We start from the raw sequence: 26,931 nt of genomic DNA on the forward strand, positions 1-26,931 counted from the left end.
ATTGAATCCTTATAGTGTGGAGAAGGAGATGATAATTACACTGTGAAACTAATTGCCTGAGGACATTGTGAGGGAAAAAAGGATAATTAGTTTTTGGAAAGAGATTTCAGAAATGCATGCAAGGTATATATAATTTATATAAATGTATATATTGGTGACTATTAAACATAATAGTAAAAATGTATCAGTAATAAAATGCTCACTGCTGGAAGCTGGCATGATATGCCGGTAATGAGATTGCTCTTCACTTATCTTTATTATTATATTGTTTTCTAGGAGACACTATTGGCTAGTATCAGGCCATTAGGTTAGACGACCTGTGGTCTGACGCAGTCTCATTAGTCTTGTTCTGTTATAAATTATGTACTTTATGCCTCAGAACTCCCGTTTCTAGCCTAATGTCCATGCTAGACCACGCCCACTCCTTTCCAAACTCTTTAGCTTAGTCATGAAGCCCAGTAGCCTTTCTTACCAGACCCTTTGAGGTCCCACTTCCACCGACTTTTTTTTAATTTTTTCCTATTTCCAGCCATCCATGTTTAAATTGATTTAGATTAGCTAAAAAAATTCCAGCATTTTGAAACATGCAAACTGCGTTACATAAGCTTGTGAATATTGCCCTGTTTGTGTTTCCCTGAGGCCTAGTCCACTTATAACAAAAAAAAACAGGAGTACAAAACTTAAATCATATTTTTTTGATGCAGAGCAATTTTTCATCTTATCTTGAAGTAGAAAGAATTGAGAAACTTAAATCATATTTTTTTGATGCAGAGCAATTTTTCATCTTATCTTGAAGTAGAAAGAATTGAGTCCAGAGCTGTAGTTTTTGAACCCTGTGCAAAACTGGGGCCTGTTTTTAAATGTGGAGGTTTAGAGGGTCACAAGGAAAAAAAAAAATTGCTAAAGGTTCATACCAATCCCAGTTACACTCAAGGACAAAAACATTGTTTGCAGTGCATAATATTGCAGTAAGAACAGAAATGGGAAAGATTATTAGCTTTGGAATTTTTTGTTTTATTTATAGTATTCCATTTGGTTAGTCCATGCAGAACTGTGAATACTTATGCAAAGGTTTCATGTGGTTTCAAAAGTGGAACGCAATATACTCTAATGCACATCTCTATCGGAGCTTCTGTCATAATAAGGTTGATTCATTTATTCAAAGCACCCTTATTCCCAACTGCAGCTTCACTAGAAATAGATCCTAATCACTGTCAGTTCCCTTGGGACTTAAAAAGCTGAAACAATACCAAAGTGTGTATAAGTTTTAGATAATGTAGTCACATTTTCCTAATCATATTTCTAATTTCACTAGCTTGTTACACAAAAGGGCTGATTAGGGAACACGATCACATAAGCCTAAGAGATAATACTGAGTCACTCGCATAGCAGAATGCAATAATTGTTTAAGTTGTTTAAAGAGCTGGCATAAAAATACAATGAATTCACAAACTTATATTTGCTGAGTGCTCTTAAAGAGGAACAAATAAAGCCCTGCGGGGGAGGGAGAGGAGGAAGCTTGTAGAAAACCAACGATTTCTGAAATTATTGAAATTTGAATTGACAATTTTATTCCCTTCCTTACAATACACACAACATTACAGATAGAACAGGGAAAATGCCACTTGGCAGGAAGTGCTATAGAAATGCTTTCTCAGACACATGAGAAATAAGGAAAAAATAAGTGTACTGTAGCTGAAAAATAGATGCTTTTAATGAAGACAGTATCTTCACAGTTCTTGTTTTTACTTGTGTCTTAAAAGAAGTACAGTCAATTTGGAGTTAAAAAAAAAAAAACAAAGAAAATCAGTGCACTCTGATTTCCAAAGGCTGTCTAAGAAGATGGAAAAAAATGCCATCTTTGTCATATGTATGCATGTGTATTTTTTCACAGGGGTGCTGAAGGGAACTCTTACATACTGAGAAGGAGGGTAGAGACAGTCTGTCTTAGTGTCTCCATTCTGAGTGTGAGACCACAAAATGCCTACCAGGTCTCTCAAGTTTCCTCATTTTCCACATGTGACAAGGCATTCATTAAACGACAAGTGCCATCTAGCACACCAAGCCATACAAAAGTGAGGATGCACAGCACTTTAAGGCATCTGGAGGATGTCCTTTGGGCCCCTTTTAGTGTGAACCCCAGAAGAAGATAGAGGACTTAGCTGCAATGCAGCACAGTGAACTCCTCTTCTGCCATCCTCCTGTACCAGCTGGTGACTAAATTAAAAGATCTGATCGCAGTGCACGTGGTGCCAGGCTGGAGCTGCAGAGGTGCTGCAGCACTGGGCTGAAAATGCATGAGCCAGAGCCCTAGTCAGGGCGAGCCTGAAGTGAGACTGCTTGCAAGAGGCTTGTGCTCAGGTCATGGGCTCCAAGAAGTCTGCTGTCCCCAGAGCAGTTACAGACTCACACCTGAGTCCAGGCTCTTGGAGCGGCAGGGTAAGATTGGATGTCTCTCTCTACAAAAAGAAAATTCTTCTGCCTTTTCATGTAGCAAAGCAAAGCCTGAAAATACACCCTGAGCTCTGTCTGTCTGGAACTGCTGTTACAAAATGTGTAATTGCTAAAAGACTTGGAGCCTGGGCAGATTACCTGTAGCAGTTTAAGGTGTTATCAGTCCAGATGCCCAGAGATTTAGGGCAGACTCATAGCAGTTCAGCTTAATGCGCACTGGTGGGGTTAAAGCGCAGACACTCCAATAACGCCTTTTTAAGGGGGTGGTACATTTCCAAGAACAGAACAAAGTAGACTCTTTGGTGCAACTAAGTCTGCCAGGGCTTATCTGTTAGAACTCTAATAGATAAAGAAAGTGCTTTGATTAAATCAGTGCAGCTCCCTCAGAGGAGACACTCTGATTGGATTAAGCACCTCCCCCCAAAAATTGTGGCAAAAAGTTGGACTCCATAGCTTAAACCATCCTGGGAGTTAGTTTGAACCCAGCTTCCAGAGTATCTGAGGAGGTCTCGCATTTCCAGTCTGCCTGCTCTGATATGGGGCATTACTCCCTAGAAGAGAGGTGAAATCAAATAATTGGGGAGAGCGACATAAAATGCTGCAGTCTTTTCTTTAGAGAATGTCTGTCCACAAATTAAATATCCCTTTTTGAAAACTAAGGCCATTAACTCTGCTATGCCCAACATTTCACTGTTTTATTTCCATCCTTTTATATTAAGACTGTCATCATGTATTCGGTCTTCTCTGGATTAATGGACATTTTTTAAACTTCCCTGAACTGTTTGTCTAGGCTCTGTAGTTAGTTGCCACTCTATATATGATTAGCAAGCACTTTCAGGAAACAAATGATAGTCATGGGAGATTCATGTCGCAGTCTAGTTTACTCTAGTATAGTTACACTCTTACTTATTTTGGTGAGTGTTTGCTTATGCAAGTATTCCATAGACTCCGCAACATATGCAAAACTCACATTTGTTAACCAAATAATAAAATAATGAATATATATTTTTTCAAAATAATAAAACTTTATTCCCCAAATCACACCATTTAAAAGTCTATCTGTAAACTTTGATTCTTTGCTCCAAATGGGTATTTGCTGTTCCAAACCGGGACTGGCTACTCAGACTTTTTGCTACAGTCTGATGAACTAAAAGCCAAATGTTTCAAAATCAAAACAGAGCTTCTTACATAATTATTAGACTCCAGGAACTCCAGGGGTTAGTTTTAAAAAATAAACAACATATACTTCAGCAGTTCTGATAGAAATGCAAGAGGTGGCCAACCTTGAAATTCAATTCATGGTGCGTAATTGCCTTGGCAAGGCACAAAACAGTAAGAATTTACATTTCCTTGTACCTCATGGGAATGCCTTGAATTCCTGATTTTCCTATGTCTACATAAGCAGCACAGTGCATGGAATTGCTAGGTGAAGTTCCTTTGAAATGAAAACTTTTCAATGCGCTTTTATGTCTATATACAACCTTTACAGCTAACTTGTACATCACGAATGTCATAAAATCAAAATCTTTAAAGATAAAGTGCTGGCTTGTCTCTTTCATAGAGCAACAAAAGCGTTTATGCAGCAATTTTACTCTGAGACTTCAATATGTTATTTGTATGGATCTCTCTTAGATAACAGTTAGATTAATTGCCATAACTTTTTCAGACAACCATTTTACATTATATACTGTATCCAGTGTAGTAAAAAACAAACAGATTGCCTTTATACATATAGGAGAGGTGCTGTTATTTCTGTACCTTCGACAAGGTTTATAAAGCACAAAATGCTGTGAGAGGCACCATAGGTTAGTCACAAAATCACAGGATTTTGTGCTTTATAAATAATAATTGTTGCTTAAATCTTTTAAGAATAAATGTTACTATAAAAAGTTCATATTCATTCTAAGGTCTAATCAATTACAATTATTATCTGCTGAGAAATCTAGATATTATTTTTTTAAATCCACATTTTCTCCCAATGTAATTAAACCATAGGGGACCTTTCAAAAGCAATGGTTTGTGCTTTTCGTGTTCTTTAAACAGCAGGAAACAATTCTCCAAAATGTGCTGAGATCAGTGATACTGAAACATATTAAAAGAGAGAAATGAAAAACGTCCTATTAATTTTGAGGTGGGTTAACGATTGCAGTGAGACCGCAACAAAATATTCTTCTTCTAACAATACTAGGGTGTTACAAAGACATTGAGAACACATTACTAAAGGGTAAATTAAAGTACTGGTGTCTTGAACTTCTCACCATGTTCTAGAGAATACTTAACTGAACTTACTGGAAGTCAAGTGATGAAGGAAATGATAAATGAGAGTATTGTTGCCACTAATATTTAATCATAAATTGCAAATGAATAATATGTTTGCCATGAAAACCTATAGAGTTTGATCAAGTTCAAAACATTGGATAGGGAATGATTAATATAGGATTAGGAAGCTCAAACTAGACCGTTCCCAAAGTATCCAGTGTTACCTGGTACTGACAGTCATGTCTTTACCAGAAGTTATTCTGCTCTTGTTTTGCAAAGGTGTGCGGAGATGTACAAAGGTGTGTTTTCTACTGCTTGGGATGCATATGGTTTTAACTATTTTATTATGGAAAAATAGGTCATCTCAAAGTCAATTAGATAATGAAAGACATATTTCCTACTATGTTAGGCCATATCTGTGCAACCACAGTCTGTTTTCATGACCACAGGAAAATCATTTAATGTATTCTGATACTTCATTGGACTAGGCCTGCTTACATGACCACTCTTCTGGAGAAAGAGAAAATGACTGAGATTAATTACTAATGATTTCTAATTTCTCCAACAGCTGATTGAGACAGCTCCTGGAGAGGTTAGAGGACCATGGCATGCACTGGTTTAAAGTTCAAGTTCTAGTTGTTTTAGAGCTTTATCACCTAGATGAATTGTCCCACGGGCTGGGTCTCTGAACTCCCGTATCTGTAACTCTGGGGATGCTCCATGTACAAAGGTTTTATGCCGTTAAGCAAAGATTTTTTTGAAACTTGATTCTGACTGGAGCTAGCAGAAATGGACACTCAGGCAATGTATCTGCAACAAAATTTTCATGTCCTTTCCACTTTTCTATTTTGTTTTCTAATTTTTAGTTTTGGTATGACTCAGACTGTGTGAATTTACTACAGACTGGAAATCTGCAACCTAGTAAGAATGTTTCACTAGTTTGGAACAATTTCTGCTTCCATAAACAGCATAAAAATGTGGAACAATCTACTGGAGAAAGGATTTCCTACCTCATCCCTGTTGAACAAACAGGAGTTCAGATAAACTCGACTTCCTAATGGAGAAAGTATTGGAAAAGAATACAGTTTATTTAATTTACTCCCGCAGCTTCTGGTGTTCACTTGGCAAGAATATTGATAAAGTAAGTGGCAGAACTCAAATCCAAGGTCTATTTCCTTAAACAAGCTGTTTTGCAGAATTTTCTTTTCTCCTCCTCCTCCTCTTCCAATGTATATATATTTATGTACTTCCTATACATATGTTTATGTATACTCTTCGGTATTAGCTCTTCAGAAAGGCTGAAGACATGTCCCTAAGGATCTGTTCACAGACCTCCAGACTAACTGCAAGTAGTGAATTGCTAGAAGAAAAAGAGTATCTGTCATTTCAGGGTGAAAAGTATTTAGCTGACACACTAAGAATTCCCCATCCATTTCTGAAGCTGGGCCTGACATGCATGGCTGTTCCTCATTTGGGTGTGTGCTTTCCTATAGATACTGCTAGGAGTTGCCAAATCCAGTAGCACAATAGAGGCGAAGATCAAAACACACACACACACACACACTCTCTCTCTCTCTCTCTCTCTCTCTCTCTCTCTCTCTCTCACCCACTCCGGTTGCTGGCACCCCAGACACATGGGTCGCTATGACTTGTGTTCCCTCTCCAGTGGCTGGCACTTAGATATCCATACAGATGTGCACACAGATACAGAGTCCCCTCATCCAAGAGTGTAGCTGGAAATGGAGTTTCATGAGAAGCCAGGACTGTGCTGACCAGGTGCAGGGCATGGCCAGACAAGGGGACTGACCAGCAACCAGTGTACAGGTGACCAGCCCCTTTCACCCTGTATCTATTTTCCCACACTTGTTCCTCCCCAACCCACTTTGATCCCTCCCTTTCTGCACCTTTGACTCCTCCCCTAAACATCCCATAATAAGTCTTTTGCAACCCCAAAATGCTCTTCCTCTGCATCCCTGTCCTTGCAGGTGGTGGCCCCACCCAGGAGGTGCCCACAGAGCCTCTCCCACTGGCTCGTGGTGGTGGATGTCACAGCCCTGGGACCAGGCACCCCTCTGGGATGCTCCGGGGTCCTGGGCAGGGGCTCATTTTTGTGATGGGTTATATTGGTGCTCCCCTGACTGGTGCTGGGCCTCTCTGTGCCCCCTATATATGGTGATGACCCTTTTGCCACATAACCTAACAGACACATCAGTTATTCCTGTCTGAGTCATGAAAGAAATCATATTCTGCATCTCCCACCACTGCTGCAGGAGTGTCTGAGGAGGGAAACAGCCACACCTCCACCATCTGGTGCAGTATGTGAAGAAGAACAGGAAAGTCCAATCTGTGCTAAAAGTTTTGCTGCTGATTCAGCCCGCCTCTCCGTTTTATTGTGCCCAACCCCTCGTTCAGTGCCAGGGGTTGTGGAAGGCTTCTCTAACTTCTGTTGTTAGCTGCCTCAGGAAGTTGTTACTACCAGCCATGAATCACTAGAAAATAGGAAAACATGATTCTGGAAGAGAATAAAGGTGAAGCATTGATCCCCTCATCTTCTTCTATGACTCTTTCAGTTACACTTCCTCCCTTCTCTTCAGAGGAAGATCCCCCAAAGTGAATAATCACTCTCATCAGAATTTGTGCAATCAGCTCCCAAAAGACACTTTCTCACCCCAAGAGCTGAAGGTGACACTTTGCAAATGATTTATTATCTTTCTACCTATTACAACAGATCAAAACCAAAGGACATTTGGCCTGCCATCAAAGTAGTTCATGTGAGGAGATGTCTGGTGAGGGGCAATGTTTTAGGGATCCTACAAAACTCTGCCAAAAAAACCCAGGAAGGATGATGGGTCTTGGCAGAGTACAGTTTAGAGTACAGCTCAATTCTTGATCATGAAAATAGTGAGCATGATGGCACTTTGGAGATCAGTTAAGGTTGGGATTTATGAGGACAAAAGGGAGTTGTATCACCCCAAATAGCATTGCCTGCTGCAGTACATACACTTCAAATTATATGGCAAGGTGGTCCCTGCATCTAAAATAGAATTATATGTCTCCTCTGCAATAGACAGAAGACATGCTGAAAAGCAGGTTATTTACTTGACTTCTTTGTGTTTCAACCAGAATATGTCTGCCTGATCATTCTTGTGATCCCAGGTCAGTCACAGCATGTCTGACAATTAACCACACTTTAACCTTTCCTTCCCTTTTGATATATGAGCTTGGCCCCAGCATCTTTCATGTAATGCAGATAAAATGGGAGCTGGTATCTAACAGCTCAGAATATAAAACTGATTCCTAGGTCTTCTCTCAATTGTCACTGGCTCTGGGAGTATTTAGGGCAAAATCAAACAACTAGCAGAAAGATGAGGGTAATTATAGCTATCAAATTTATACGTGTGATGTGAGGTTTAACTGAACAATGTTAAGTGCGTTGCCTCCAAAAATTATTAGCATAAGTCCATGGCAGAGCTGGGAATAGATCTCAGGGAGCATTTGTTTAGCCAAGTGTCAATTAGAAATCCTTTACAACTAACAAAAATCTACTAACAATGATAATTGAAATAGAATATACATTTCTTTGTTTTGAGGCATTTTGTAAAATTTCAGAAAAGTGTTACTAATATAAATCCATCAGGTTTCACAGAAAGACTTTTTGGAATAAATACGCCAAGTCTCTAATTAAGAGATAATTTGTAGAACTACTTAAATGTTGTAATGAGTCCACATATAGATGTTCTTCAATGTCACTTAAGAGACTTGTGTTCTGGTCTTTTTTTTTAAAAAATCTAATATAAAAATACAGGGAAAAAATAATTCTTGAGCTATGCAAATTAACCTATTTTGATTTACATTTGAATATGAGTATATGCATGGAAGTTAACAAACTTGACTCATTCTCTCAGGACAGAATACAGATTTAATTCATTGATTGCTTTTCATTTTATTTACAGGTTAAAACTCCACTGAGAGGCACCATTTCACATTTAGGAGATTCTGATTGCATAGCTATAAATCAGAGTTACAAATTAGTTAAGCATGTAAAAATTCCTTTTACATTTTTTTAAAAACAACTGCTTGCTGAAAATATTCAGCCACAATAAATTAATCAAAACATTCACGTTCTGCTCTGTGCAAAGTGACTTATAGCTATCGGTGGTTTCAGAACAACCAAGAAACCCAGTTAAAGGTAAATTAGTCCTCAATCAAGTGGCACTAAATTTCTGGCACTCTCCAGTACTTGTGTGTAGTCTGTGCAACGCAGTACCTGAGTGAGATTGTTGAACATGCACTCTGATTTTATGTTTAAAGAATGCATAATTCTTCTCTTGGGGCAGACTGATTTGACATTCAGTTTGCCTTTGACTTCCATAACTAAGTCCCCACCATTGCTACCCTGCTGAAAATTGTTTTTATGATTACAATTTTTTAAATTTAAATTGATTATTTTTTAAATGATTATGACATTGTTTTTATGATCCACAAAAAGATGAATAAGACATGCATTTTGACTTTGTTAAATTTTAGCCAACCAAAGCTCAGAAGATCATAGGACTACAACAGAGATGTAGTAACAATGAAACCAGGACAAGCGCTTAGCAGAAGAGTGTGTTTGCACATGTTCCAGGTTCTGGAAATCTCTAAATTGGATCAATCCTTTCACAGCCTATTTAAAAACTTTAAGATTTTCCTATTAATTAATAAGAGAGACAGAGTTTTGTTCAACCCATTACGGCAAATCTTAACTTCTTGTAAGCTTAGCATACGGTGGGTGTTTTGTATTTGTCACACTGGAGCTACCTGTGAGAAAATACTTATACTATTAACTATAACATTATTACAGTATTTAACAAGTGATCTCAGCATTGAGTTTTCATTGTGCTGAACAAGAAATGAAGAGTCCTCTTCTCAAGTGACAGACTGTGAGCTTTCCTTTATTAAAGGGGCATATTTTACCTAACCAGATAAAAATACAGTGGAAACATTTTTTTGAAATTTTCATCCCAAAGAATTTGTCACCCAAGCAGTGCTGCCTCACACTACTCAGTGTAAGAATGAAGCTGCAGAGATTAGAAAATAGCCAGTTTAGTTTCAATGTCGTAGGCATCTGAAATGGGAGTATCAAGTTGCACATACGCTGAGGATTCCAAATTAGGTTCTTGAATTTATTTCAGTTTTAATAAATCAAAGTTCTTACTTGCAACTCTGAGAGAGAATTTTAAAAAGTTTATTATTCCTTTGTTCACATAGACTCCCTCCACTTCTGAAATAGTAATGCATAAATTACAAATACAGGTCTTCTAGGGCATCAGCAGTTGTTAAACTAAGAGTACATTTTAACTAGGCTTTTAAGTAGATTTTAACAGGTTAGGATCAGTGATTTTTCAGGCGTATCACTTCTCTTGCAGTAAAGATGGAAAAATAATTTCCCTCACAGTTGGCCAAGTATTTAATATTTGTTTCTCTGAAATAAACTATACCGTCTGGAATGAAACCTAAGGTGTCCTTAATAATATGCCCCTTAAATTGCAGCTCCTTCTTGGCTACATAGTTACTATGAAATAGATGATGAATTCTATTACACACTAGGAGATAGGGTAAAGAGAAGCTAATTTTCAGCTTTTCTCTTCTTGTAAAATAATTTGTATGAAGAAATACTATGCCCCCTCTTGCCCCCTGGCCAAGATTTGCAATTTTTTTCAGAATTGGGCTAGATTACTTGTTTAAGCATTACATTACTCCATTGCATCAAGGTGACTGAAAGCCAGATTACTCAGTCCAGAGGAGGTATTACATGCATGTTTTATGTCTGTATAGATGTAGATACTTTGAATTTAGAAAAAATACCAGTAGATGGTGCTCAAGAATACATTGCATAAATGGCCATGTATTGGTCATGAATAAAGGAAGTAATGGTTAATGACTTTCTGAAACAGCCTTCCAACAGAGTAGCAGAGGCTCATAACCTTAACTATTCTAAAATGTAAACTGGTAAGATTATAGAAGAGATTGTGTGATAGAATAGGGGAGATCCTGCATTAAGAAGTTTGTGATGAGAAGTTTAAGCTGTAAATTTTAACTGCTACCGTTAGATGACCACAGTGCCTAGACCTGAGCTTGTTGCCCAGACTCCCTTTATATGTAATGGAGAAGAATAAGCAGTTCTATGGTATGCATCACAAAGGTGGACATTTCTTGAGTTTGTAGGCCCAATAAGTTACGTCATGCACAGCACAAAGCTTTGTGTACAACAATTCAAATCAGATACTCAAGAAAGTCTCCACTGGCTTAGAAAAGAGACCCTTCCCTGGCAGAGCACAGACACGAAGATGGACCATTCTTCACCTCTTTAATTTTTGGCTACTGTAACAGATCTTGTGTTTGATGGGAAGCCATCATTAGAGTAATTCTCAAGTCTCTATGACTGGGATAGGAAAACACCCAACACAAAGACGCTTCAAGATCAGAGAAGCTCAAAGGACTTACAATCATTTTTCTGACTCTACTCCATTTATTCCACCAGTTCTTTGGGCATAGATTGCATCCTACACATTCTTGTGCAAAAAAATCTTAATGGAAACATGAAGTATTCCCCCAAGTCTACAATGTAGAACAAATATAATGATGCTCTAAACTGATGCTTTTTTTTTTTTTTAAGAGAGAACTAGATTCTATATACATACATTTATATATGTATATAAATACATACACAGGCACATGTATATATGTGTGCATATATAAACATAAAGCTCTTCCATTTTGCTGAATTTTGCCATTTAATACAAATAAGAAATTCTAGCCATAATATTTCTAACTTGAAAATAGAATGGATTTTTAAACTTTCTTAGTCTTATTTACTTGTCATTGCCGTAAGGAATTTGACAGCTGGAGAAAGATGTTGATGTAGTATTCCTCCCTTTTGTGGTAAAAGACTGGGAGAAGGATTGTGTTCAAAGGAAAATGGTGTTGGGAATCATACATAGTTGGCCTCTTGTGGAATAGATATTAAATTGAAATTCTTGTTCCATCAGTTTATTTTCCTCATTTTCAGAATCCATTCACCCAAGCTTTGTTTCAGCTTGATGAGATTTGTGAAGAAAATTCCTAGAACCACACTTATGGTGACCTATTTATGGATTCTTTCTGTACCTCTGAACTGGATGTTAAAAGATGAATTTCCTGCTTTTCATTCACTTGAAACACAAAGGTTACTTCTATTAGTAATCATTATAATGATTACTAATATTGTCAAAATTTCATTAAATACTATGTTAAGGTCTGTTAAGGTTTTTCTTGCTTATTGTTCTGAATCAATTTCTTGTGGCCTCCATAGTAAATATGCAAAGAGTATTGCAACCTTTGTAGCAGGATTTTTCTCTCTTGATAGCTCCACCCTGTCAGAATCATCCAACTAAACATTAGTGATGGGAATTTAAAGATAGAAATTAATTACAAGCTTGAATTGTTTCACCATAGTGTGCTGCCATGTTTGTCACTTCACTTTCAGCTTCAGTGCCTGCTGTCACTTGTCTCTCAAGAAATACTAGATTCCAGTAATTTTACAAATATGTAAAAAGGTGTATTTGGAAGTGCACACTGGAAATTGAAATTTGGTTGGTGGGTCATGGCCAGTGAAGACCTACTCAGTTTTGTAAGGCCTTGAATGAAAATCATTACTTTGAAATGTGAACACTACTGTCAGAAAACAATGAAAGAGAGATAGGAAAAGAGCAGACAAAGGCCAACGGGCTTGTTGCAGTGTGTCTTGGTAGCATCAGGTAATTCCTTTTCTCAACACTTCTGTGAAATTCAGGTGCACGTTTCTTTTCTAAATATATAGTTGTCGTATATTTTAAACATCCACTATGGCTGTGAAGATAAGTGTAAACATATGGCTTCCCAACCCTCCCAGGGACTCTGTTCTATAGGTGAACTTCAGCTTTGTCACTTATTTTGACACAGTTCATTTTATGTTACTGTGGAAGCATGATTACTGAAAACTTTTGCTAAGGGTTGCTTGAATTCCAATTCAGAAAGTGATTTTGTAAGACACAACATTGTGGGGCTCCAAGTTAATTTGTTACTCACTAATTTACAGCTCGAAACTACTCTAATATGTGTTGCAAAGGAAGGAAGGGAAGGAGTGTTCCCCTCCATTGTCTGTTTCTAATTTCTTTTTCCATTTTGCCTATTTTTCCTGTTATGTAGAGTCTGCAGACTCAGCCTGGAGTCTAAAAGACAAATTCATTTCTCTCTTTTTCCTTAGAGCTACTTAAACAGGATTCACCAAAGGAAAATTCATATTAGTATATTTTTTTTCTTATTTAGTTTATGAATCATTCACAGATTTTTTTCTGAAGTTTTTAAATATAGCTTTTATCAGTATTCTGTCAATTCAGACAGACTTTCAGATTTAAGGTCCTTTCACTGTGATTATTTACTGATGTTGATTGTGAGCTCCAGTGTTACTGCCACTGCTCCAGACCTCCATGCCTAACACTTTTTCATGGAAATTATCCGAGTAATAATAACATATTTTGTGATGCATTACCTTCTACTTGGACTTCATGAGGCTTCATCCAGAGTGCTGTGTCCATTGTTGGTCTCCTCAGCACAAAGGAGATCAGAAGGCATCTGAGATGCTTAAGGGGTGAGAGCACAAGATATCTGAGGAGAGGTTGAGGGAGCTGGATCATTTTAGCCTGGAGAAGAGGAGGCTAAAGGGGAAATCTGACTGCTGTCTTTAATTGCCTAGAGCGAATAGAGAAGAGAAAGCCATGCCTTTCTCAGAGTTCCTTTCTCAGTGAAAGGACAAAAAGACAATGGTCACAAGGGAATTTGCTATTGGAAATAAGGAAAAAGATGTTTTCACCATGAGCGTGGTTGAGCCTGTTCCAAGGCACCCAGAGAGGCTGTGTTATCTCCATCTTTGGAGACTTTCAAAACTTCACTTGGCACAGCCCTGAGCAATCTGCCTTAAATTCAAAGTTGCCCTTGCTCTCAGTGGAGGTTAGGCTAGAAGATCTCCAAATTTCCCTTCCAACCTAAGTTATTCTATGAATTTAATGACTACTCAATTCATTTTTACCTCCAATTTCCCTTTTTTTCCCCTCCTTTTTTTACTCCCTCTGTCCTTTCCCATTCCTCCTCACCTGGTCCTTCATTCACTTTTGCCATTTTTTTTCCTTAACATTGCCTCACTTTTTCTCTCTTTTTCCTTATCTGTTGCTTTTATCTTCTCTCCAGTACTCCATTTACCTGTAAAACTTCCACAGTGCAGGCAGGAAAGAAATACACTCAGTGGAAAACGAAGAAAATACAGGGAGGCTGAGAAGGATACACAAATATCTTTTGTTCCCTTAAATTCCAATACATATAAGCAACTTACACAGTAGCCTGGGACTCTAGCTGTCTCTCTGCCACTTCCTGCCTTTGCTGCCTTGAACCTCTCTGCCTAATACTACCAGTGAATGATTTCCAAGTAGTGTCTAACCCATATCCATTCTCATATTACCGTTATAGCTTCTCCACCCAGTTTTTGTCCCCATCTCCTTTCCCTGCTGGTGTGCTCCCCCTTTCACCTCCTTCCTTCACAGGCTACCATTTAAAGTTTTCTGGTCCATCCAGTCAATGTCACCCTTTCAAATGTCTCATTTAATTTCAGATTTTCGTTTTCACTCAGCTCTGCAGTACAGTCAGAAACACCAGTCAGCATTTGTATTTTTTTCAACAAAATTCTCCCTGTTAGAGTTACGTAATGGGTCTGTGTACTTTTCACAAAGATTATTACAATTACAAATGTGACATTTTTTACACAGAAAAAATAGAGAGACCCTACCACTTACATAAAACAACTCTTTGCCAAATTTCAAGGCATAGCATGAAAGACCAGAGCTTGAAAAAGTTTTTTTTTTCTTCAATGAAATAGCTCTAAGAATTTGTTATCAATAGCAAAACAACGTATTTTCTCAATCTCAGAAATGGCCAAAACCTTATGAAACCTTGCAAAGTAAAATTGCCTCAAGGCAGACACCTGGCAAGGGAAATTTGAGCAAGAATAGTTAACCTCTGTAAAATCAAAAATTGATTGAAAACTGCATGTTAAATACGAAGACATTAAATAGGGGAGACATTTCTAATTTGGCTTATAACACATTGTTGTACAGTTCTCCTTGGTACAAGCATAATATGGTGGTTTGAGATTCTATTCCTTTTCCCATTTATTTGCTAGTTTAATAATGGACACATGTCCATATTAAATCTTAATCAATGTCTGAAAATACATTTTTTTTTTGGTTTTCTGATATTATTCTAATTCTGTCTTTGTTTATCTCTTTATCTCATGTGATGTTCACATCTTCTTTTTGATCCTTTTCCCTTCATTCCATTACCTGTCCTTTTTCAGTGATCAGTCTAACTCCTTTGTTCTGTGATCTTGACTTTCGATTACATATTCATATACAAGAAGGTCCACTGACAATGTCTCCTCTGCACCTTGGGCTGTCCTACTATTTTGCATATCATAATTTTCACAAGCAATAAGGCTATCTTGCAATATTGCTATGGTTATTTTTTCTTTCAGATAAAATTAACCAAGTCCAATGACTAACATTTAAATTTTAAATAGTTTAAACCATGCCTGACTGTTTAAGCTTTACTAAGATCCTGCTTCTCTTTTTATTTCTTCTATCTTCTTGGAATTGATGTTCTGGCAAAATCAAGCTCAAAAAAAAAAAAAAAAAAAAAAAAAGAAAGAAAGAAAGAAAGAAAGAAAGAAAGAAAGAAAGAAAAAGGTATTCCTTAGCATGATCTCTCCATTCTCTTTTCATGTCACTGAGGATTTCTCCTTTGAACACTACACAAAATGCTTTAAAGCATTTCCAAGGAGTTTATGTTCTAGCTTCAAACTGAGTTTTGACTCTTGACTGGATTTAATCTCAGATTTAAAACAAAGCATTTGTCTTCCAGCATTTCGCTAGAGCCTTACTAAATCCAGGTTCTTTTCTTCCTTATCTACCCAAATATTGATTATATCTGAGTGTTCCCCAGTCACTTAAGGAACAAAAATCATAAAAATGCTCTACATGCAAAAAATGAATTGGTTGGTGACCATATCACGGTAGTTAGAGTGTAGACAAAGAAATAGCTTGATTATTATTGGCTCTACAGAGATTTATTGAAATGAAAAATCACTGAAATCAATGGGCCAAACCTTGAAAATACAGAACTCAGCCATAGAACTTGGCTTATTAAAAAAAAAAAGTGCTGTATCTTTTATCTAGGGATGAATGGGCATGGATAATCCTGTCTGAAAACAGCATTTGTATGTGTATATGTATATATACATATGTATACACGTGTATTTTATATATATTTTGTTGAAAACATACTTCCTATTTTGATATTAAACTATCATTTGTGAATGTATATATCAGTAAGATCTGTATATCTCTATTGCAACCACAGAACAGAGCTATGAAACAAAGACTGGCAATCTACAATCACCTTGCCTTATGAAGTACCTAAGCAAACCTTCAAAAATCGCAGACATATCTGTGTAAATTGTGCTTTTGCCATGACACAGGTAGTACATGGGCCCTCAGTGATGAATACTGCCCTATAATATGCAGTCTCCCTCCATTGAGAAGGAATTGTTTGTTACACTTCTAGTAAAGAAAATAGACAAATAAATAAATTTATCATTCCACATCTAAAACATTGGAAGAACTGAAAAATTGATCCACATCATATCTGCACGTAAAAGATACCAAATCCATTTGAAAGCAGATTTCTGGGAGAGGCGAAAGAAAAGGAAAAGGAAAAGTTTGTATAAAGTGGATCAGTGAGAATATAGGACTAAACAAACAGTAAAAGCTATCATAGTTTTCAATGTATTTGCCAAGATTTTTTAAAAATAGTCATAATCAGAGAAAAGTTTGAGCAAGGTTTTAAATTCCTTGGCTCCTCAGAGTCCTCCTTCATGCAAAATGCCTCCTCAATGTCAACTGACTTGCAGAACTTTTTTACTTTTATGCTCTCCAAAAAAGCCCTTAAAAAGTCAGGCCCATAAGGGTCAATAAATAAAGCGTTATTGCCAGATGCCATTCTTGGAACAAAAGAATGAAAGCACAAATCAATGTCAATATAGCTAAAATCTATTAAGACCCTGAAAAGATACCTATGTATCTGATGAACATGTAGTCTGCTCAATATACAATAACACGGGAAAAAAACAACAATGAAAACAAGACAGTTTCTGATTCCCACAATAGTTGAGAATATCGACTTAACGATGTCCTTTAGGGGGCAATTGTCTGTGTGATGCGTCTTTTGAATGCCAAGAAAAATATAATTATTGCAGGAAGCCCTGGAATCAGGCACCAACCGTTATATCCTTCAACAGGGACTACTATATGTATATATACACACACACACACATACATACATACATATATTTTTATATATATATAAAATGTTTATTAGAAGCTCTTGCAAATTCTAACACCACTATTTTTGCCTAAGCAGGTTTCAAGCTCTGTAGTTTCCAGCTTTTAACCTTCCTTATTCTAAGGGATACGGTGATTTCCAGGGATATCTGTCTATTTTATATTGTTAACAAAATGTATTTAATATTACTCTATTTGTTCTAGCCTCTGCCTCCAATTCATATAGAACCCCTCAAAGTAATGGAGTCTGCTTTCCTACTCCTGAAAGTAAAACAGAAATAAAAAAGAATCAAATAAACAAACAAGAAAACAAAAAACAAACAAACCCAACCTGGCATGACAAAAAAAGACTTATAATTTTGGGGTATATTACTATCCACACTCCCAGACACAAGGAAATGCCCATTTGAAGAGATGGAACTGGAAGGGAGACCAGAGCTAAAAACTGCTGGATCTGAAAAGTAGATACAGACACATGAAAACCTTCACCAAGGAGCTTTGTGCCAAAGGCCCACCAGTGCGATGCTTCTCAGTCCGTGGACCAAACCCTTCTGTAGCATCTTCAGGAAACATGTCTCTCTCTCTGTTCCCAGGGGCCATTTTTAAGAGCTGTTTTGATCAACAAAACAGAATCCACAGACAAAGCTAAAATAACAGGTTTAATGTCCATTTCTCAACTAGGTCAACAGCCTACTGAATCAGATCACAATGTCCTTGATGTCCTGGAATCAAAACTCCCCAAAACACTTTGATTCTCCTAAACCTCAGTCTCTGCAGCATTCAGACTACTGCTTTCATTAGATACTCCCACATTCCCAGGAAATGCTGCTTGTAAGCCTGGTTTGTCTTTGCTCAGAGTATCATGTAATTAAATGTGCCTAACCCCAGTGTGAAAGAAGAACTTATTCTTAATTAGCAATAAAAACAAAAAAAGTTACACTTACCGATCTTATAATTAGGGAAAACTCTCAAGCCTTAGAAATGATATTTGATAACATTAAAATGTATCTACAAAAGAACAAATCATTCCGAGTCTTTGGGGCTTTACTGACCTTACTATATATGGCCAGATTTGTGATCTGCTCCTCATTCCCTAAAGACAGAGGGATATTAGCAATTGTAAGTCTAAGTGCAAACACACAAATACAACAAGGATGCAGTAAAAATACTCCATAGAACAATCCATCTATATTTATCTGACCGGCATGGCTGAAAGTGCTAAAAAACATGACAACGTTACTGACACAGAACATATACTGCACATTTTCATGACCATTTACCATCTGTGTACTAAGAACATCTTCCTCAGCTGAAACAAGATCTGGACCAAAGTCTCATAGCCTGTTATTCCCAAATCAAAGCCCCAGAAATCTCAGCAAACTGTGAAGTGGTGTTAGCACAACTTTCCACAGACACCAATCCACATACAAATTCTCATCTCTTCGAGGACAGAGGGAAGGAGAAAATACCAGTCACAAACATACTCTACAAATTTACTACTTTGCTGATATGATTTCCACTCTTATTTTACAGCCTAGATCAGCTAGCTGAAACATATATGCCTGGAACTATCGGGATCTCTAGGTCTTCAGAGCCAATAAGAAACAGTAGGTCCAGTGGCAGAAGTGGATTAAATCTTGGTCCACCTGGTTTGGAACAACGCTTAACAGCCAGTCTACCATATTTTGCCTTTCTCATTTCCCTCCCTCAATTTCTTTTTTGAAAGAGTTTAATTTCATATTAAAGACAAATGAGGAAACAAAATCTCATCTGCTAATCCATTTATGAATGGGTTGAAGTTCTCTCTCCTGCTTCTCTCTTTTCAATATTTTATGTCAAATATTGAATTTTGTAACAGGGATCAGTCACGCCACTTACATATATCATTTGGGCATGAGATACTCAAACAATATAACAATAGCTAGAGAGATTACTAACTAGTGACCACAAAGATTGTGAGGCAACCCTTCATTCCATCTACCTGCTTGTTAAAGATTACAGAATACAATAATCTCAGCCTCACTGTTTTGCTCCACTATAATCCTCTGTTTGGAGTAGCTCTCAAAGCTTGAGCAGAATTTAGTTTCACTGCTGAATTCAGTTGAGATATGCATACATGCAATCTGAATATTTGCTGTTGAATTTTCTTGTGATTACTGGTGCACTGAAGTATTCTAGGTGGTCAGAATATGTACCACTGTACTAGACAAACTTTGCAGTGTATCTTTGCCATTCCTCACAAGGAAATGAAAAGCGATCCTTGCTGATGCTCTGTAAGGCTGTACAAAAGACAAAGTACAGCAAGACAGCTCAGCCAAACAGGCCTTAAATATATAAGAACAGGCAATAATTGGACATATTCAGAATTTCCTTCTGAAACTGCACTGAAAGGTAGTGCGGCAAGGCACTTAAGAGCCAAGCCAATCAGAGCTGGGGCTGGTGAGGAAGGGGGGGAGAAAAGTTATAAAAGAATCAGAAACACTCAGTTCAGTGTTCAGTCTATGTACAGGCAAAAAAGATGTCTCCTGCAAAAAAATGGTTTAGGTAGCTGTTCCCTTCTGAATACAGTTGAATGCTGTTTCAGCTTTACTTGTAAGGTAAGCTAAACTAATAATTGATCTCTAGTCATGTATTTTATGGACGTAGGGGGAAAACTTTGGGGGAATCAATTGTTGTGTTTTAGGACTAATGATGCTAAGAAACTTGCATTTTGTTATCTGATTTAAACTTTGATCCCATCTGACTTGCAAGGATTCAGCTAAGTAGAGTTAGGACTTATATTGTCTTACATGAATTAGAAATGTGTGTGAAGGTCCATGGCACAGAGATTTTATACACTGATTTGAAAAGCTATTATAGGGATGAGGCCATTAGATAGGCTGCAGGTGTCTGTTTCCACTAATAACTAATGAGCAATCAGCCATTAACCTGGAGACTAAAAGATTGGTTGCTTAGGTTGTTTGGTTCCTATTAAGCTTCTAAAGTGAGTGTCTAAACTTCAGAGTGGGTTAGTATTTTTTACATTTCATATATATTTATTTCTAGATTTTATATATATGTATATACATATATGTGTATATAAAATTAATTTCTCTTTTTTTCAATGTCCACATCCTTATCATCCATTCAAATTGGTCTGCACAGTGCTGTTTTTTGTTTTGTTTTGTTTTCTTTTGTTTTTTAACTATCACCTGAACTAAAGTGTGGATATGGCATACTCCCTTAAATAAAAGATTGGAAATTTACTATATAATAGTCAATTCAGAGACTATGGTGTGTATATAAGCACACCCCTAAGTGTTTACTCAAGATTACAGTTTTACTGGGAAAACAAATGAGCGTCAGCTGAGATGTCCTACGTAGGCTGGTCCACTGCATGTTCTTTCTTATGAGTAGTTCAGGACAATCCTTATTTCCATTACCTTTAGACTCCTGAGTTCCCTGTCTCCTAGACAAGGTAAGAAACTACTTGCCTTGAGTGTCAGCTGAATGCATTTGCTGTTTCCACATTTACTATTACAGTCGAGGGTATTTTTAGTATTATATATGAAAATATGGGTGCAGTAAAATTTGACACATTATACACAAAACAACTACAAATGGTTACAGTATTGCAGTTGCTTAAAGCCTTTCAAAATTTTGTTCAGTTATGATGTCATGGACTTTTTTAATATAGTTTTAATTGGGTGGATGATTAATTGTCTTATTGTGCTAAACTAATGTACATGAAGCTACAATAAAGTATATAGAATGATAATATTCTGAGCATGTTGCAAAGGAACATGTCCAAGTTGCAACTTGTAAAGAAATAAACTACCAGCACATATTTTGGAAAAGAACAGTATATTACAAAAAGCAAAGTAGTCCCTATTGGAGTATTAGAAAGTCTGTGATTTTATATTTGGTTCTTATGCCTAAAGCATTTACAGTGCCATAAGAACTGCTTAATGAATGTACTGCCTCATAATATCCCATAGGGCGTACTTTATTCTCTTCCTATTACTGCTTTTGTCTCTGCAGATTCTAAAAGCTCACTGTTAAGAAAACAGAACTGTTACTTACCATGTATGTTTATTAGAAGTGGCTGGTCATGGAGAACACCAGCGGCTTGAATGATTCAAACTTATCTGGATATTTTACAGGTAATTACACACAGATGAGAATTGGTGACTGCTGGGATTTTCTGCATTTTGCATATTATGCTTGATAATATATTGATATGTATTGAGGCAACATTATACCTACTGCTGTAATGTTACTGTAGGTGATCTAATGTAAAAACTCATGTCCTTAGATTTTCTACAAGTTAATAATTTATGTTTATTGGTCCTTTTACTCTCCCAGGAATCACTCTGTTTTTTGATGGTTCAATTGCTAAATCCAGTATTGTAAAGTGTTTAAGAATCTTTTATTCTGTCTTTCTTGACTTAAGTATAATAGCCAGCACTTTAGTTTCTTTATAGTTTTAATATGTTGGCAGGATTTATCAAATATTACATGGTAATTCAATAGTTTTAATGAATATCTAATTCTGGAAAAAAAAATGCTACATGCATATTAGCAGGTAGCACAGATCAATAGGAGCATATTTACACAGTGAAATCACTGGTTCTGAGGACTTGATATGTACACTATACCCAGGCTAGGATTTTTTTTTCCTTCTCTCTCCAGACTAGCTGTAGTCTAGTTCTGTGGGCTGAAATAGCAGTAGGAGCACACCAGATGCACCTCTGAAGCACATCTTCCAGTTTACATTTCGTCAGAAATATATGAAGTTCATGCATTCCGAGATGCATTCTGAGATTGCTTCACAAGGTGAATCAATGTTCAATAAATAGGGATGATCAGGAAATTTGCTTTAAAAATACATGCCAAATCCACACCGAAGCACTAATGTAGCTGTACCTATGTTGGACCAATCCAGGCACAGGATAGTAAAAAAGTGAAGTGAAACGATATGAAAAAAACATTAAATTAGACATCTCTGTGGCTAGAGGTAAAAAAGATATTATAGCTCATTCAGGATCATATTGCAAACTAGGGGAGAAGATTCTGATCTTGGAAACCAGGGCCTACTTATTTCAAGATGCCTGGCTTAAATGAAAATGAAAATTCTGAGAGGATTTAGTAGGTAGAGAGTCAGATATATTAAATAATTCTGCTTTGTCCTCTTCTTCCCATTCAAAAATGTTTAGAGTAACCCAGAACCTTGTTCTAGGGACTGAGTGAGTGACACAGGATGTAGAGGTCTTTTTAGAGAGATTTTTCAGTACAAAATAAATTCTTCACTGATCTTAAGTCATTATAAGTTTACTTTGTCATGTGTGCCGAAATCTGGTCTAAAGAATTTTTTCCTGGCTAATCATCTATGTCATTAATTGATTTTTCTACTTTTTTTTTTTTCTTGGGTGTACTTCTAACATCATCTCTTCATCCTTTTTAGTTAATTCTTGAGATTCTAAATTCCTGTAGCACCTAGAAGTATTTATCCCTACTTGCTGCTAAGAATTAAGGCATTTGCTATTTATCAGGCACATCTGATGACACTGAAGACTCCATCCCCTCTTCTAGGTACTTGGCCTAGTGACTGCTTGGCACCAGACATGGTATGTAAGGCTGATACAAGTGTGTCCTCCTTTTCACACTGTCCCAGCAAAACCTCAGTCAGCAGTCACTCTCCTCCTAAACTGTTAAAAAATATATTCCTGTCTATTTTTGACATTCTCACAACTAGATCATAGTGATGCTTTCCTGAATTGTTTCCTTTAGCTTGGCTATTAGTTAATTTGCTCATGTACTTTTCAATTTGCTCTTTTGGCTGTACATCTTTCTTTTTCTTCTTTTTTCTTCTTCTGAAACATTGACACTCAGAACCCAAAGATCATACTGTTTCCTTCCTGCCATCCTTAGCTGAACATCTTTTCCCCCAGTTCTCCTAATAAACTGCTCCTCTTCTTTCCTCCTTTGTATTTATTTCCATTGTTCTCATACTTTTTTCCTAACTCGCTTTTGTTGTAATTTATTGCTTATTTTTAGGCAGGCAGGTGTTTAAGCAATGAATTGAATGATAATTGCATTGCATACAGAAGTGTGCAAGATTATGATTTGCTCAATACACAACTATTTCTTCTTTCTTATAGACATAAACTCTCAGAATTGCCATTCAGTTTGGAAGGGACCACTGGGGGTGTCTAGTCCAACCTCCTGCTCCTGCAAGGTACACACTGAATTAGGACCCCAGGGCTTTGTCCAGCTGTGTCTTGAAAACCTTGACAAAAGTTTGTGGGTATTGTTTTTCTTTGTGAACCATTTGAAATCACCCTGTTTCCTTTTATGACCATTGCCTTCTGTTCTCCTGCTGTCAATCTCCGTGAAAAGCCTGTCTCTGTCTTCTCAATCACCCCCCTATAGGAATGGGAAGGCAGCTGTTAGGTCCACCCAAAGCCAGGCTCTCCTTAGAGGGCAAGTGCTTCAGCCCTCTCGTATCTCATTCTCACCTGACTTTTTATAGCTGATTGGCCTGACTCCAATATACTCAAAGGGGTGAGTAGCAAAAGGACAGATTTTGATTTTAAAACCTGTTATGGTTATTCAGGTGAGTTAGTCAAAAGTGTTGAGTGCTTGTAGTCACCCTCCAGGAGTAATAGCAGTGGGAGAGAAGAAATGTCCATCATTCTGATTTGGAATTCCATTCTCTGCTTCTTGGGGCACTGGTGTGTCTTGATCACTATTGCAAATTATGTTTAAATGGTCACAGTGTCCCTTTGTGTTCAGTATGTTTCAGGGGCTTGTGATTTTGCAATGTGCAACAGAATGGGGGTTACACAAGGATTATGACCAAAATGCATGTGCTTTTAAGAGACTGAGCATATGCTGCTCTGATCAGAGGGCTAATCATGTGATTACAGAGTGATCTATTAGTTTAAGCTCTCTGTTGTTTGTGGTTGATAGTAATTGTTTTGTATTAAAACAAGCTCCCACTGACTATAGAGCTAAGAGATGAAACTTGTGGTTTTTACATACAAGATACTATGCTGGGAGTTGCAGCTCCTCCACTGAATTCTGATTTTGGAGTGAAAGAACTGGAGATACGACCCATCAAAGATTTTTTTGCTGCTAATAACTTGTCCAGAGCTAGGAAATAGAAGTCTTTTCCATTATATAAGTGTCAGGTATGCTATCTCTCTAGAGATGTACAAGTAGGACTTCTTTTCTCTTTGAAAACAAAACCTGTCTGGAAAATTAAACCTCTGACTCTCTAAGGATCTTTGATCTTGAGATGAGGCATTTTGCAGGTAATTCTAGAATTCAGATTGTTATTAGAAAAATATTCACGTAAAGCACTCCAGGTAAATATCAGATGGAACTATCTATGTGATGTCATCTTTTTTAAAATAACTTAAAATACAACTATATCACTGGTCTAACAAACTTATCCCTTAAAATCTATGAAAAGACAAGGAATAACAGCTAGTACATCCAGACCATGGGGGAAGGTTTTTTACATTTTCTTGTTTACCTCAGTATTTCTTTTTCTTGTTTCCTAAGGCAGCAGAAGCCTCTATACTACTTCATGGCTAGCTACAGCATGGTCTCTATCTTTAAAAGTTGTATATAATCCATGTATAAATAACTTGGATATCAGGACCCCCATCCTGTATTAAATTTTCTTTCCTGTCTGAGTATGTCCTAATCTGACTCACCTGATGTCTCCTGCCATTTATGTTAAATTTCATTTCCTATTTTCACCTCATATTTTGGAGAATAGTGCTGACTCCTGAGTGTAAAATTTCTGCCAGCAATAACATGGACAAAACTTCTTTGCTTGCATAAGAGAAGTGGATGTGAAATTTCAACACAGTCTCAATTGGGGTCATATCCATGGCAGACTGCAGTGCCTACGGTGTAATTGGGAAAACAGCAGTAGCAGTGTTCCTATTCTTTTGTAAATAGGAAGGACTTTTTTTCAGTAGTAGCAGGGATTTTATTTAGCTGCTTTGCAGTAATACAATAAATCATGCTTTCATCTTTTATTTAAAAAGTATTTTGGGGTAGTAAGAGTCCCAGGCACCTCGTGCTTTTCTTAAAATGCAGTGACTGGAAGATACTACCAGTGACCTTCTCTCGTTGCCATAAAGACAAATTTTGGGGGTGGAGTCCCACTAAAGGACAACATAATTGAGTTCATTTGCATGTCTAAATATTCAGTCATGTAGTGAGAGATGTCACGTAGTGGTACTCTTGGGCCAAATTTGGAAGAATACTATTGAGTTCTTGACATTTGTGTCAAGGCGTATTTAATGGCATTTGTGATCTCTTTATATTGATTTTCCTTTTGCTCTCCTTTTTTGACTGGTCTTTGAAGAACTTGTCATCCATACTTACATAAGTGTGTGTGTGTGTATAAATATATAAATAAAATACGTATTTATTTTATATATGTATATGTATACATGAAAATATACGTGTGTGTATAAAAAATGTATTGGCATAGAAATACTTGATTATAGAAGTATTCTTATCCAAAGAGTTTACAAAACTATGCTGAAAGTTATTGTGGGAGTGGGAATCTTTCAGTTAGAGAGCCAATACAGTGTTCTACCGTATTAGAATAGAAGTATTAGAAACAGTTATTGCAGGAACAATTTGCCAACAATCTGAAGACTGAAATATATCCTATTAAACAGTACCTCCAATGACCTGTATAAATTGTAGGCTCTTTGTGAATAGTTTGAAGAGAACAAACATCTAAATTTGCTGAATTAACTGTTGGCTGTCAATTGTTCAGCTTTTTTTTTTTTTTTTTTTTTTGGTCAGTATTCTATAGTAGTATTAGTATTATATATAGTATATTCGTATATATAATATATATATAATTATATAGTATAGTATATTAGTATTATATAGTATTCAAACTGTTTTCTTCAGTAGTTTTCTCATTGTTTTTTCACACCTAAGCTGGTGAACTATACCTTTGTGTCTTTCTCTGCAGTAATGTAACTTGCTGGAAGACTGCATTCCTCTAACATACAGAGCCACCCTTCCACCTTTCCCTTATCTCTTAGATAAATTATACCCACCTTAAAGGAGACTGCAGTTATGAAAAATATGCCAAAAAGTTTTTAGCTGATCTTCAGTGACCTCAAAGTAAATAACAAATATTTGGCAAGCTTTATATATTTCTCCCTGTTTTTTCCATTGAACCTGTTTTATGCTTTAGAGTTTACTGCCATAAAGACACTGATCTGTGAGTATTAGGTATATAGCTTCTACTTCCTGCACTCTATCCCTGTTGATTTATCAGCCTGGGAAGTTGGCACACAGCACAGCAGCAGGTGCAGGAGCACAGAATGAAGGAGGAATATGTGAAGGCTGAGTTGCTTAGGCCATGTTAGCAGCAAAGGAAAGCTGTTGTACATAATCGTACCCAAGGACTGTGTGTATTACTGAAGCTAAATTGCAGCAGAACATACTAATTAGAACACAGTGGTAAAGGAACAGCATCCTAGATAGAGAGGATCCTCATAACTGGTGTTGCTCTCCAGGAGGCTGCACTGAGCCTGCCATGCTGTCAGTCAATCACTCCTTGACTGAAGAAACAGAATCTGGAGGGTTCAGCTTAAGTAACCTGTACATCAGAACGTCACAGTTGGTACAACTGATTCTGACTGGGCAAGTGAGTTAAAAGCTACCCCAGCACAAAATACCTTTGTACCACAGGCAATGAATCAAATACCAGTATTAACCTGAAACAAAAGGTCAGATTGCCTTA

The sequence above is a fragment of the Dromaius novaehollandiae genome, chromosome 3, assembly GCF_036370855.1.
Source record: "Dromaius novaehollandiae isolate bDroNov1 chromosome 3, bDroNov1.hap1, whole genome shotgun sequence".
NCBI lineage: Eukaryota > Metazoa > Chordata > Aves > Casuariiformes > Dromaiidae > Dromaius > Dromaius novaehollandiae.